Source organism: Schistocerca gregaria, unplaced genomic scaffold (genome assembly GCF_023897955.1).
Source record: "Schistocerca gregaria isolate iqSchGreg1 unplaced genomic scaffold, iqSchGreg1.2 ptg000378l, whole genome shotgun sequence".
Classification (NCBI taxonomy): Eukaryota; Metazoa; Arthropoda; class Insecta; order Orthoptera; family Acrididae; genus Schistocerca; species Schistocerca gregaria.
In genome coordinates, this window is record NW_026061824.1 from 15449094 (window position 1) to 15463415 (window position 14322).

A 14322-nucleotide genomic window follows, 5' to 3' on the forward strand; every position below is an offset into this window, starting at 1 on the left:
TGACGATCTGGCTTTAAGTCGATTCGATAACAAATGACGAAAACGGACGGATTTCTCAGGTTTTTACTTCATATGAACACTTTTTACATTCTCCCCTGCAACTCGGCTGCTAGTCCACCTTTCATGCAGAATCTTAAGGTCCTAGCTCATGTCCAAGGCACCAAAGCCAGCTAAAAAGTCAATAATCGATGCATAAAACTTCAATTGTACTACTTCTTACTGGCTATTACATCAACTTAGAAGCTTCATCTGTGTTCTACTATGGTGCTTTTAGTGTCTCCGCATATCGCAGCACGCGACATAGCTTTGCAGACGATAAGTACAACCGTTTCCGAAAGCAGAGCGGCCAATGTGACGATCTGGCTTTAAGTCGATTCGATAACAAATGACGAAAACGGACGGATTTCTCAGGTTTTTACTTCATATGAACACTTTTTACATTCTGCCCTGCAACTCGGCTGCTAGTCCTCCTTTCATGCAGAATCTTAAGGTCCTAGCTCATGTCCAAGGCCCCAAAGCCAGCTAAAAAGTCAATAATCGATACCTAAAACTTCAATTGTACTACTTCTTACTGGCTATTACATCAACTTAGAAGGTTCATCTGTGTTCTACTATGGTGCTTTTAGTGTCTCCACATACCGCAGTACGCGACATAGCTTTGCAGACGATAAGTACAACCGTTTCAGAAAGAAGAGCGGCCAATGTGATGATCTGGCTTTAAGTGGATTCGATAACAAATGACGAAAACGGACGGATTTCTCAGGTTTTTACTACATATGAAGACTTTTCACATTCTCCCGTGCAACTCGGCTGCTAGTCCTCCTTTCATGCAGAATCATAAGGTCCTAGCTCATGTCCAAGGCACCAAAGCCAGCTAAAAAGTCAATAATCGATACCTAAAACTTGAATTGTACTACTTCTTACTGGCTATTACATTAACTTAGAAGCTTCATCTGTGTTCTACTATGGTGCTTTTAGTGTCTCCGCATACCGCAGCACGCGACATAGCTTAGTAGACGATAAGTACAACCGTTTCCGAGAGCAGAGCGGCCAATGTGACGATCTGGCTTTAAGTCGATTCGATAACAAATGACGAAAACGGACGGATTTCTCAGGTTTTTATTACATATGAACACTTTTCACATTCTCCCGTGCAACTCGGCTGCTAGTCCTCCTTTCATGCTGAACCTTAAGGTCCTAGCTCATGTCCAAGGCACCAAAGCCACCTAAAAAGTCAATAATCGATACCTAAAACTTGAATTGGATTACTTCTTACTGGCTATTACATCAACTTAGATGCTTCATCTGTTTCCTACTATGGTGATTTTAGTGTCCCCGCATACCGCAGCTCGCGACATAGCTTTGCAGACGATAAATACAAGCGTTTCAGAGAGAAGAGCATCCAATGTGACGATCTGGCTTTAAGTCGATTCCATAACAAATGACGAAAACGGACGAATTTCTCAGGTTTGTACTACATATGAACACTTTTCACATTCTCCCGTGCTACTCGGCTGCTAGTCCTCCTTTCATGCAGAATCTTAAGGTCCTAGCTCATGTCCAAGGCACCAAAGCTAGCTAAAAAGTCAATAATCGATACCTAAAACTTGAATTGTACTACTTCTTACTGGCTATTACATCAACTGAGAAGCCTCATCTGTGTTCTACTATGCTGCTTGTAGTATCTCAGCATACCGCAGCATGCAACATAGCTTTGCCGACGACATAGTTTTACAGACGATAAGTACAACCGTTTCAGAGAGAAGAGCGGCCAATGTGACGATTTGGCTTTAAGTCGATTCGATAACAAATGACGAAAACGGACGAATTTCTCAGGTTTTTACAACATATGAACACTTTTCACATTCTCCCGTGCTACTCGGCTGCTAGTCCTCCTAGCTCATGTCCAAGGTACCAAAGCTATTTAAAAAGTCAATAATCGATACCTAAAACTTGAATTGTACTACTTCTTACTGGCTATTACATCAACTTAGAAGCTTCATCTGTGTTCTACTATGGTGCTTTTAGTGTCTCCGCATACCGCAGCACGCGACATTGCTTTGTAGACGATAAGTACAACCGTTTCAGAGAGAAGAGCGGCCAATGTGACGATCTGGCTTTAAGTCGATTCGATAACAAATGACGAAAACGGATGGATTTCTCAGGTTTTTACTACATATGAACACTTTTCACATTCTCCCGTGCAACTCGGCTGCTAGTCCTCCTTTCATGCAGAATCTTAAGGTCCTAGCTCATGTCAAAGGCACCAAAGCCAGCTAAAAAGTCAATAATCGATACCTAAAACTTGAATTGTACTACTTCTTACTGGCTATTACATCAACTTAGAAGCTTCATCTGTGTTCTACTATGGTGCTTTTAGTGTCTCCACATACCGCAGCACGCGACATAGCTTTGCAGACGATAAGTACAACCTTTTCAGAGAGAAGAGCGGCCAATGAGACGATCTGGCTTTAAGTCGTTTCGATAACAAATGACGAAAACGGACGGATTTCTAAGGTTTTTACTACATATGAACACTTTTCACATTCTCCCGTGCAACTCGGCTGGTAGTAATCCTTTCATGCAGAATGTTAAGGTCCTAGCTCATGTCCAAGGCACCAAAGCCAGCTAAAAAGTCAATAATCGATACCTTAAACTTGAATTGTACTACTTCTTCCTGGCTATTACATCAACTTAGAAGCTTCATCTGTGTTCTACTACGGTGCTTTTAGTTTCTCCGCATACCGCAGCACGCGACATAGTTTTACAGACGATAAGTACAACCGTTTCAGAGAGAAGAGCGGCCAATGTGACGATCTGGCTTTAAGTCGATTCGATAACAAATGACGAAAACGGACGGATTTCTCAGGTTTTTACTACGTATGAACACTTTTCACATTCTCCTGTGCAACTCGGCTGCTTGTCCTCCTTTCATGCAGAATCTTAAGGTCCTAGCTCATGTCCAAGGCATCAAAGCCAGCTAAAAAGTCAATAATCGATACCTAAAACTTTAGTTGTACTACTTCTTACTGGCTATTACATCAACTTAGAAGCTTCATCTGTGTTCTACTATGGTGCTTTTCTGTTTCCGCCTACGGCAAAACGCGACATTGCTATGCAGACGATAAGTACAACCGTTTCCGAGAGCAGAGCGGCCAATGTGACCGTCTGGCTTCAAGTCGATTCGATAACAAATGACGAAAACGGACGGATTACTCCTGTTTTTACTTCATATGAACACTTTTTACATTCTCCCTGCAACTCGGCTGCTAGTCCTCCTTACATGCAGAATCTTAAGGTCCTAGCTCATGTCCAAGGCACCAAAGCCAGCTAAAAAGTCAATAATCGATACCTAAAACTTGAATTGTACTACTTCTTCCTGGCTATTACATCAACTTAGAAGCTTCATCTGTGTTTTACTATGCTGCTTGTAGTGTCTCAGCATACCGCAGCATGCGACTTAGCTTTTCAGACGATAAGTACAAGCGTATCAGAGAGAAGAGCGGCCAATGTGACGATCTGGCTTTAAGTCGATTCGATAACAAATGACGATAACGGACGGATGTCTCAGGTTTTTACTGCATATGAACACTTTTCACATTATTCCGTGCAACTCGGCTGCTAGTCCTCCTTACATGCAGAATCTTAAGGTCCTAGCTCATTCGAAGGCACCAAAGCCAGCTAAAAAGTCAATAACCGATACCTAAAACTTGAATTGTACTACTTCTTACTGGCTATTACTACAACTTAGAAGCTTCATCTGTGTTCTACTATTTTGCTTTTAGTGTCTCCACATACCGCAGCACGTGACATAGCTTTGTAGACGATAAGTACAACCGTTTCAGAGAGAAGAACGGCCAATGTGACGATCTGACTTAAAGTCGATTCGATAACAAATGACGAAAACGGACGGATTTCTCAGGTTTCTACTACATATGAACACTTTTCACATTCTCCCATGCAACTCGGCTGCTAGTCCTCCTTTCATGCAGAATCTTAAGGTCCTAGCTCATGTCCAAGGCACCAAAGCCAGCTAAAAAGTCAATAATCGATACCTAAAACTTGAATTCTACTACTTCTTACTGGCTATTACATCAACTTAGAAGCTTCATCTGTGTTCTACTATAGTGCTTTTAGTGTCTCCACATACCGCAGCACGCGACATAGCTTTGCAGACGATAAGTACAACCGTTTCAGAGAGAAGAGCGGCCAATGTGACGATCTGGCTTTAAATCGATTCGATAACAAATGACGAAAACGGACCGATTTCTAAGGTTTTTACTACATATGAACACTTTTCACATTCTCCCGTGCAACTCGGCTGCTAGTCCTCCTTTCATGCAGAATCTTAAAGTCCTAGCTCATGTCCAAGGCACCAAAGCCAGCTAAAAAGTCAATAATCGATACCTAAAACTTGAATTGTACTACTTCTTCCTGGCTATTACATCAACTTAGAAGCTTTATCTGTGTTCTACTACGGTGCTTTTAGTTTCTCCGCATACCGCAGCACGCGACATAGTTTTACAGACGATAAGTACAACCGTTTCAGAGAAAAGAGCGGCCAATGTGACGATCTGGCTTTAAGTCGATTCGATAACAAATGACGAAAACGGACAGATTTCTCAGGTTTTTACTACATATGAAGACTTTTCACATTCTCCCGTGCAACGCGGCTGCTAGTCCTCCTTTCATGCAGAATCTTAAGGTCAGAGCTCATGTCCAAGGTACCAAAGCCAGCAAAAAAGTCAATAATCGATACCAAAAACATGAATTCTACTACTTCTTGCTGGCTATGACATCAGCCTAGAAGCTTCATCTGTGTTTTACTATGGTGCTTTTAGTGTGTCCGCATACCGCAGCACGCGACATAGCTTTGCAGACGATAAGTACAACCGTTTCAGAGAGAAGAGCGGCCACTGTGACGATCTGGCTCTATGTCGATTCGATAACAAATGACGAATACGGACGGATTTCTCAGGTTGTTACTACATATGAACACTTTTCACATTCTCCCGTGCAACTCGGCTGCTAGTCCTCCTTTCATGCAGAATCTTAAGGTCCTAGCTCATGTCCAAGGCACCAAAGCCAGCTAAAAAGTCAATAATCGATACCTAAATCTTGAATTGGACTACTTCTTACTGGCTATTACATCAACTTAGAAGCATCATTTGTGTTCTACTATGGTGCTTTTAATGTCTCCGCATGTCGCAGCACGCGACATAGCTTTGTAGACGATAAGTACAACCGTTTCAGAGAGAAGAGCGGCCAATGTGACGATCTGGCTTTAAGTCGATTCGATAACAAATGACGAAAACGGACCGATTTCTCAGGTTTTTACTACATATGAACACTTTTCACATGATCCCTTGCAACTAGGCTGCTAGTCCTCCTTTCATGCTGAATCTTAAGGTCCTAGCTCATGTCCAAGGCACCAAAGCCAGCTAAAAAGACAATAATCAATACCTAAAACTTGAATTGTACTACTTCTTCCTGGCTATTACGTCAACGTAGAAGCTACATCTGTGTTCTACTACAGTGCTTTTAGTTTCTCCGCATACCGCAGCACGCGACATAGTTTTGCAGACGATAAGTACAACCGTTTCAGAGAGAAGAGCTGCCATTGTGACGATCTGGCTTTAAGTCGATTCGATAACAAATGACGAAAACGGACGGATTTCTCAGGTTTTTACTACATATCAACACTTTTCACATTCTCCCGTGCACCTCGGCTGCTAGTCCTCCCTCATGCAAAATCTTAAGTTCCTAGCTCGTGTCCAAGGCACCAAAGAAGGGTAAAAAGTCAATAACCGATACCTAAAACTTTAATTGTACTACTTCTTACTGGCTATTACATCAACTTAGAAGCTTCATCTGTGTTCTACTATGGTGCTTTTAGTGTCTCCGCATATCGCAGCTCGCGACATAGCTTTGTAGAGGATAAGTACAACCGTTTCAGAGAGAAGAGCGGCCAATGTGACGATCTTGCTTTAAGTAGATTCGATAACAAATGACGAAAACGGACGGATTTCTCAGGTTTTTACTACATATGAACACTTTTCACATTCTCCCGTGCAACTCGGCTGCTAGTCCTCCTCTCATGCAGAATCTTAATTTCCTAGAACGTGTCCAAGGCACCAAAGAAGGGTAAAAAGTCCATAACCGATACCTAAAACTTTAAATGTACTACTTCTTACTGGCTATTACATCAACTTAGAAGCTTCATCTGTGTTCTACTATGGTGCTTTTAGTGTCTCCGCATACCGCAGCACGTGACATAGCTTTGCAGACGATAAGTACAACCGTTTCAGAGAGAAAAGCGGCCAATGTGACGATCTGGCTTTAAGTCGATTCGATAACAAATGACGAAAACGGACGGATGTCTCAGGTTTTTAATACATATGAACACTTTTCACATTCTCCCGTGCAACTGGGCTGCTAGTCCTCCTTTTATGCAGAATCTTAAAGTCCTAGCTCATGTCCAAGGCACCAAAGCCAGCTAAAAAGTTAATAATCGATACCTAAAACTTGAATGGTATTACTTCTTACTGGCTATTACAGCAACTTAGAAGGTTCATCTGTGTTCTACTATGGTGATTTTAGTGTTTCCGCATACCGCTGCACGCGACATAGCTTTGCAGACGATAAGTACAAGTGTTTCAGAGAGAAGAGCGGCCAATGTGACGATCTCGCTTTAAGTCGATTCGATAACAAATGACGAAAACGGACCGATTTCTCAGGTTTTTACTACATATGAACACTTTTCCCATTCTCCCTTGCAACTCGGCTGCTAGTCCTCCTTTCATGCAGAATCTTAAGGTCCTAGCTCATGTCCAAGGCACCAAAGCCAGCTAAAAAGTCAATAATCAATACCTAAAACTTGAATTGTACTACTTCTTCCAGGCTATTACATCAACTTAGAAGCTTCATGTGTGTTCTACTACGGTGCTTTTAGTTTCTCCGCATACCGCAGCACGCGACATAGTTTTGCAGACGATAAGTACAACCGTTTCAGAGAGAAGAGCGGCCAATGTGACGATCTGGCTTTAAGTCGATTCGATAACAAATGACGAAAATGGACGGATTTCTCAGGTTTTTACTACATATGAACACTTTTCACATACTCCCGTGCAACGCGGCCGCTAGTCCTCGTTTCATGCAGAATCATAAGGTCCTAGCTCATGTCCAAGGCACCAATGTTGTTGTTGTTGTCTTCAGTCCTGAGACTGGTTTGATGCAGCTCTCCATGCTACTCTATCCTGTGCAAGCTGCTTCATCTCCCAGTACCTACTGCAACCTACATCCTTCTGAATCTGCTTAGTGTACTCATCTCTCGGTCTCCCTCTACGATTTTTACCCTCCACGCTGCCCTCCAATGCTAAATTTGTGATCCCTTGATGCCTCAAAACATGTCCTACCAACCGATCCCTTCTTCTAGTCAAGTTGTGCCACAAACTTCTCTTCTCCCCAATCCTATTCAATACCTCCTCATTAGTTACGTGATCTATCCACCTTATCTTCAGTATTCTTCTGTAGCACCACATTTCGAAAGCTTCTATTCTCTTCTTGTCCAAACTAGTTATCGTCCATGTTTCACTTCCATACATGGCTACACTCCAAACAAATACTTTCAGAAACGACTTCCTGATGCATAAATCTATATTCGATGTTAACAAATTTCTCTTCTTCGGAAACGCTTTCCTGGCCATTGCCAGTCTACATTTTATATCCTCTCTACTTCGACCATCATCAGTTATTTTACTTCCTAAATAGCAAAACTCCTTTACTACTTTAAGTGTCTCATTTCCTAATCTAATTCCCTCAGCATCACCTGATTTAATTTGACTACATTCCATTATCCTCGTTTTGCTTTTGTTAATGTTCATCTTATATCCTCCTTTCAAGACACTGTCCATTCCGTTCAACTGCTCTTCCAAGTCCTTTGCCGTCTCTGACAGAATTACAATGTCATCGGCGAACCTCAAAGTTTTTACTTCGTCTCCATGTATTTTAATACCTACTCCAAATTTTTCATTTGTTTCCTTTACTGCTTGCTCAATATACAGATTGAATAACATCGGGGAGAGGCTACAACCCTGTCTCACTCCTTTCCCAACCACTGCTTCCCTTTCATGCCCCTCGACTCTTATGACTGCCATCTGGTTTCTGTACAGATTATAAATAGCCTTTCGCTCCCTGTATTTTACCCCTGCCACCTTTAGAATTTGAAAAAGAGTATTCCAGTCAACATTGTCAAAAGCTTTCTCTAAGTCTACAAATGCTAGAAACGTAGGTTTGCCTTTTCTTAATCTTTCTTCTAAGATAAGTCGTAAGGTCAGTATTGCCTCACGTGTTCCAACATTTCTACGGAATCCAAACTGATCCGCCCCGAGGTCTGCATCTACCAGTTTTTCCATTCGTCTGTAAAGAATTCGCGTTAGTATTTTGCAGCAGTGGCTTATTAAACTGATAGTTCGGTAATTTTCACATCTGTCAGCACCTGCTTTCTTTGGGATTGGAATTATTATATTCTTCTTGAAGTCTGAGGGAATTTCGCCTGTCTCATACATCTTGCTCACCAGCTGGTAGAGTTTTGTCAGGACTGGTTGTCCCAAGGCAGTCAGTAGTTCTAATGGAATGTTGTCTACTCCGGGGGGCTGGCACCAAAGCCAGCTAAAAAGTCAATAATCGATACCTAAATCTTGAATTGGACTACTTCTTACTGGCTATTACATCAACTTAGAAGCATCATTTGTGTTCTACTATGGTGCTTTTAGTGTCTCCGCATATCTCAGCACGCGACATAGCTTTGTAGACGATAAGTACAACCGTTTCAGAGAGAAGAGCGGCCAATGTGACGATCTGGCTTTAAGTCGATTCGATAACAAATGACGAAAACGGACCGATTTCTCAGGTTTTTACTACATATGAACACTTTTCACATTCTCCCTTGCAACTAGGCTGCTAGTCCACCTTTCATGCAGAATCTTAAGGTCCTAGCTCATGTCCAAGGCACCAAAGCCAGCTAAAAAGTCAATAATCAATACCTGAAACTTGAATTGTACTACTTCTTCCTGGCTATTACGTCAACTTACAAGCTTCATCTGTGTTCTACTATGGTGCTTTTCTGTTTCCGCCTACGGCAACAAGCGACATAGCTTTGCAGACGATAAGTACAACCGTTTCCGAGAGTAGAGCGGCCAATGTGACGATCTGGCTTTAAGTCGATTCGATAACAAATGACGAAAACGGACGGATTTCTCAGGTTTTTACTTCATATGAACACTTTTTACATTCTCCCCTGCAACTCGGCTGCTAGTCCACCTTTCATGCAGAATCTTAAGGTCCTAGCTCATGTCCAAGGCACCAAAGCCAGCTAAAAAGTCAATAATCGATGCCTAAAACTTCAATTGTACTACTTCTTACTGGCTATTACATCAACTTAGAAGCTTCATCTGTGTTCTACTATGGTGCTTTTAGTGTCTCCGCATATCGCAGCACGCGACACAGCTTTGCAGACGATAAGTACAACCGTTTCCGAGAGCAGAGCGGCCAATGTGACGATCTGGCTTTAAGTCGATTCGATAACAAATGACGAAAACGGACGGATTTCTCAGGTTTTTACTTCATATGAACACTTTTTACATTCTCCCCTGCAACTCGGCTGCTAGTCCTCCTTTCATGCAGAATCTTAAGGTCCTAGCTCATGTCCAAGGCCCCAAAGCCAGCTAAAAAGTCAATAATCGATACCTAAAACTTCAATTGTACTACTTCTTACTGGCTATTACATCAACTTAGAAGCATCATTTGTGTTCTACTATGGTGCTTTTAGTGTCTCCGCATATCTCAGCACGCGACATAGCTTTGCAGACGATAAGTACAAGTGTTTCAGAGAGAAGAGCGGCCAATGTGACGATCTGGCTTTAAGTCGATTCGATAACAAATGACGAAAACGGACCGATTTCTCAGGTTTTTACTACATATGAACACTTTTCACATTCTCCCTTGCAACTAGGCTGCTAGTCCACCTTTCATGCAGAATCTTAAGGCCCTAGCTCATGTCCAAGGCACCAAAGCCAGCTAAAAAGTCAATAATCAATACCTGAAACTTGAATTGTACTACTTCTTCCTGGCTATTACGTCAACTTAGAAGCTTCATCTGTGTTCTACTATGGTGCTTTTCTGTTTCCGCCTACGGCAACAAGCGACATAGCCTTGCAGACGATAAGTACAACCGTTTCCGAGAGTTGAGCGGCCAATGTGACGATCTGGCTTTAAGTCGATTCGATAACAAATGACGAAAACGGACGGATTTCTCAGGTTTTTACTTCATATGAACACTTTTTACATTCTCCCCTGCAACTCGGCTGCTAGTCCACCTTTCATGCAGAATCTTAAGGTCCTAGCTCATGTCCAAGGCACCAAAGCCAGCTAAAAAGTCAATAATCGATGCCTAAAACTTCAATTGTACTACTTCTTACTGGCTATTACATCAACTTAGAAGCTTCATCTGTGTTCTACTATGGTGCTTTTAGTGTCTCCGCATATCGCAGCACGCGACATAGCTTTGCAGACGATAAGTACAACCGTTTCCGAAAGCAGAGCGGCCAATGTGACGATCTGGCTTTAAGTCGATTCGATAACAAATGACGAAAACGGACGGATTTCTCAGGTTTTTACTTCATATGAACACTTTTTACATTCTGCCCTGCAACTCGGCTGCTAGTCCTCCTTTCATGCAGAATCTTAAGGTCCTAGCTCATGTCCAAGGCCCCAAAGCCAGCTAAAAAGTCAATAATCGATACCTAAAACTTCAATTGTACTACTTCTTACTGGCTATTACATCAACTTAGAAGGTTCATCTGTGTTCTACTATGGTGCTTTTAGTGTCTCCACATACCGCAGTACGCGACATAGCTTTGCAGACGATAAGTACAAGCGTTTCGGAGAGAAGAGCGGCCAATGTGATGATCTGGCTTTAAGTGGATTCGATAACAAATGACGAAAACGGACGGATTTCTCAGGTTTTTACTACATATGAAGACTTTTCACATTCTCCCGTGCAACTCGGCTGCTAGTCCTCCTTTCATGCAGAATCATAAGGTCCTAGCTCATGTCCAAGGCACCAAAGCCAGCTAAAAAGTCAATAATCGATACCTAAAACTTGAATTGTACTACTTCTTACTGGCTATTACATTAACTTAGAAGCATCATCTGTGTTCTACTATGGTGCTTTTAGTGTCTCCGCATACCGCAGCACGATAAGTACAACCGTTTCCGAGAGCAGAGCGGCCAATGTGACGATCTGGCTTTAAGTCGATTCGATAACAAATGACGAAAACGGACGGATTTCTCAGGTTTTTATTACATATGAACACTTTTCACATTCTCCGGTGCAACTCGGCTGCTAGTCCTCCTTTCATGCTGAATCTTAAGGTCCTAGCTCATGTCCAAGGCACCAAAGCCAGCTAAAAAGTCAATAATCGATACCTAAAACTTGAATTGGATTACTTCTTACTGGCTATTACATCAACTTAGATGCTTCATCTGTTTCCTACTATGGTGATTTTAGTGTCCCCGCATACCGCAGCTCGCGACATAGCTTTGCAGACGATAAATACAAGCGTTTCAGAGAGAAGAGCATCCAATGTGACGATCTGGCTTTAAGTCGATTCCATAACAAATGACGAAAACGGACGAATTTCTCAGGTTTGTACTACATATGAACACTTTTCACATTCTCCCGTGCTACTCGGCTGCTAGTCCTCCTTTCATGCAGAATCTTAAGGTCCTAGCTCATGTCCAAGGCACCAAAGCTAGCTAAAAAGTCAATAATCGATACCTAAAACTTGAATTGTACTACTTCTTACTGGCTATTACATCAACTGAGAAGCCTCATCTGTGTTCTACTATGCTGCTTGTAGTATCTCAGCATACCGCAGCATGCAACATAGCTTTGCCGACGACATAGTTTTACAGACGATAAGTACAACCGTTTCAGAGAGAAGAGCGGCCAATGTGACGATCTGGCTTTAAGTCGATTCGATAACAAATGACGAAAACGGACGAATTTCTCAGGTTTTTACAACATATGAACACTTTTCACATTCTCCCGTGCTACTCGGCTGCTAGTCCTCCTAGCTCATGTCCAAGGTACCAAAGCTATTTAAAAAGTCAATAATCGATACCTAAAACTTGAATTGTACTACTTCTTACTGGCTATTACATCAACTTAGAAGCTTCATCTGTGTTCTACTATGGTGCTTTTAGTGTTTCCGCATACCGCGGCACGCGACATTGCTTTGTAGACGATAAGTAAAACCGTTTCAGAGAGAAGAGCGGCCAATGTGACGATCTGGCTTTAAGTCGATTCGATAACAAATGACGAAAACGGACGGATTTCTCAGGTTTTTACTACATATGAACACTTTTCACATTCTCCCGTGCAACTCGGCTGCTAGTCCTCCTTTCATGCAGAATCTTAAGGTCCTAGCTCATGTCAAAGGCACCAAAGCCAGCTAAAAAGTCAATAATCGATACCTAAAACTTGAATTGTACTACTTCTTACTGGCTATTACATCAACTTAGAAGCTTCATCTGTGTTCTACTATGGTGCTTTTAGTGTCTCCACATACCGCAGCACTCGACATAGCTTCGCAGACGATAAGTACAACCTTTTCAGAGAGAAGAGCGGCCAATGAGACGATCTGGCTTTAAGACGTTTCGATAACAAATGACGAAAACGGACGGATTTTTAAGGTTTTTACTACATATGAACACTTTTCACATTCTCCCGTGCAACTCGGCTGGTAGTAATCCTTTCATGCAGAATGTTAAGGTCCTAGCTCATGTCCAAGGCACCAAAGCCAGCTAAAAAGTCAATAATCGATACCTTAAACTTGAATTGTACTACTTCTTCCTGGCTATTACATCAACTTAGAAGCTTCATCTGTGTTCTACTACGGTGCTTTTAGTTTCTCCGCATACCGCAGCACGCGACATAGTTTTACAGACGATAAGTACAACCGTTTCAGAGAGAAGAGCGGCCAATGTGACGATCTGGCTTTAAGTCGATTCGATAACAAATGACGAAAACGGACGGATTTCTCAGGTTTTTACTACATATGAACACTTTTCACATTCTCCTGTGCAACTCGGCTGCTTGTCCTCCTTTCATGCAGAATCTTAAGGTCCTAGCTCATGTCCAAGGCATCAAAGCCAGCTAAAAAGTCAATAATCGATACCTAAAACTTTAGTTGTACTACTTCTTACTGGCTATTACATCAACTTAGAAGCTTTATCTGTGTTCTACTATGGTGCTTTTCTGTTTCCGCCTACGGCAAAACGCGACATTGCTTTGCAGACGATAAGTACAACCGTTTCCGAGAGCAGAGCGGCCAATGTGACCGTCTGGCTTCAATTCGATTCGATAACAAATGACGAAAACGGACGGATTACTCAGGTTTTTACTTCATATGAACACTTTTTACATTCTCCCCTGCAACTCGGCTGCTAGTCCTCCTTACATGCAGAATCTTAAGGTCCTAGCTCATGTCCAAGGCACCAAAGCCAGCTAAAAAGTCAATAATCGATACCTAAAACTTGAATTGTACTACTTCTCACTGGCTATTACATCAACTTAGAAGCTTCATCTGTGTTCTACTATGGTGCTTTTAGTGCCTCCGCATACCGCAGCACGCGACATAGCTTTGCAGACGATAAGTACAAGCGTATCAGAGAGAAGAGCGGCCAATGTGACGATCTGGCTTTAAGTCGATTCGATAACAAATGACGATAACGGACGGATGTCTCAGGTTTTTACTGCATATGAACACTTTTCACATTATTCCGTGCAACTCGGCTGCTAGTCCTCCTTACATGCAGAATCTTAAGGTCCTAGCTCATTCGAAGGCACCAAAGCCAGCTAAAAAGTCAATAACCGATACCTAAAACTTGAATTGTACTACTTCTTACTGGCTATTACTTCAACTTAGAAGCTTCATCTGTGTTCTACTATTTTGCTTTTAGTGTCTCCACATACCGCAGCACGCGACATAGCTTTGCAGACGATAAGTACAACCGTTTCAGAGAGAAGAGCGGCCAATGTGACGATCTGGCTTTAAATCGATTCGATAACAAATGACGAAAACGGACCGATTTCTAAGGTTTTTACTACATATGAACACTTTTCACATTCTCCCGTGCAACTCGGCTGCTAGTCCTCCTTTCATGCAGAATCTTAAAGTCCTAGCTCATGTCCAAGGCACCAAAGCCAGCTAAAAAGTCAATAATCGATACCTAAAACTTGAATTGTACTACTTCTTC